This window comes from Odontomachus brunneus, unplaced genomic scaffold (assembly GCF_010583005.1).
Source record: "Odontomachus brunneus isolate Ranch 3 - 2012 unplaced genomic scaffold, Obru_v1 Obru_scaffold_202, whole genome shotgun sequence".
Lineage (NCBI taxonomy): Eukaryota > Metazoa > Arthropoda > Insecta > Hymenoptera > Formicidae > Odontomachus > Odontomachus brunneus.
Genome location: NW_022639652.1, coordinates 430,289 through 431,493, shown reverse-complemented (window position 1 = coordinate 431,493; position 1,205 = coordinate 430,289).

Sequence of the window (1,205 nt, the reverse complement as noted above, 5' to 3'; positions counted from 1 at the left end):
GAAAAAGTTGTTTGGCATACAAAAACGCGTCGATTGAGTCTATTTTCATCGAACTCGGAGGTGTTGTCGCTAAACTAAATAATTATCAAAACCACAATTTACACTCTACATCACAAATAGTAGTACGAAAAGTAGTACGAAAATCGGAGTGAGTCCCAGATGCGCACATTGCAAACAAACACATCCAATCATATGTCGTTGTTTATAGAGTCTCTAGAATATCTCTAGGCATATGGCGTTGTGGTTGGATGTGATAAAAACGAAATAAAAACACAAATATTTTCTACAAAACTATTTTTTATTTCTCATCAGTTGCATATCCATTGCATAAACAAACGATACATAATTAAATGATGATAAAATAAACGGTGCACATCATTCTGTGTCCAAATGAACAGCAGGCAACTGGACGATGTCCAAGTGAACGGTGTCCAAATGAACAGTGCGCATTCTTTTGTATCCCAGTGAACAGTGGGTGATTGAACGGTGTCCAAGTGAACGGTGTCCAAATGAACGGTGTCCAAGTGAACGGTGTCCAAGTGAACGGTGTCCAAATGAACGGTGTCCAAGTGAACGGTGTCCAAGTGAACAGTGAGCATCCTTCTGTGTTCAAGTAAACAGTGGGCACTTGAACGGTGTCCAACTGAACTGTGTCCAAGTAAACGGTGTCCAACTGAACGGTGTCCAAATGAACGGTATGTAACTGAACGACGTGCATTTTCTTTCGTGTCCAAAAACAACGGTGCCCAAAAGTTTCGTGTCCAAACGCACCGTGTCCAATTGAACTGTGTGTCAAATGCCGTGTCCATTTGCAACGTGTCCAATTGTACTGTGTCCAAGTGCACCGGTCCCGATATGACGACTCGTTAATCTGCTTCGCTTATCGGTAACTGTATTGTTAAGATCAGATATAACTCTCTTCGAGGCCACTGAAGATCCCATTATTATACAATATTTTAAGCCGACTTCTGTTAATGCAAGAGACAGAATTAGTGATCGAAAATATCAATAAAAATAAATATTGATACTGAATTTATAAAAAAAAAAAAAATCGGTACTATATCGATTTTATATCGATACTATTTCGATACATACCTTTAATTTCTAATTCTATACGTGGTTGTTTAAAAAAACATTGATTTCATTACTTACCCCAATCTATCCTAACTGTATATTAGCTCTAATACAGTATGAGTCAGACACTT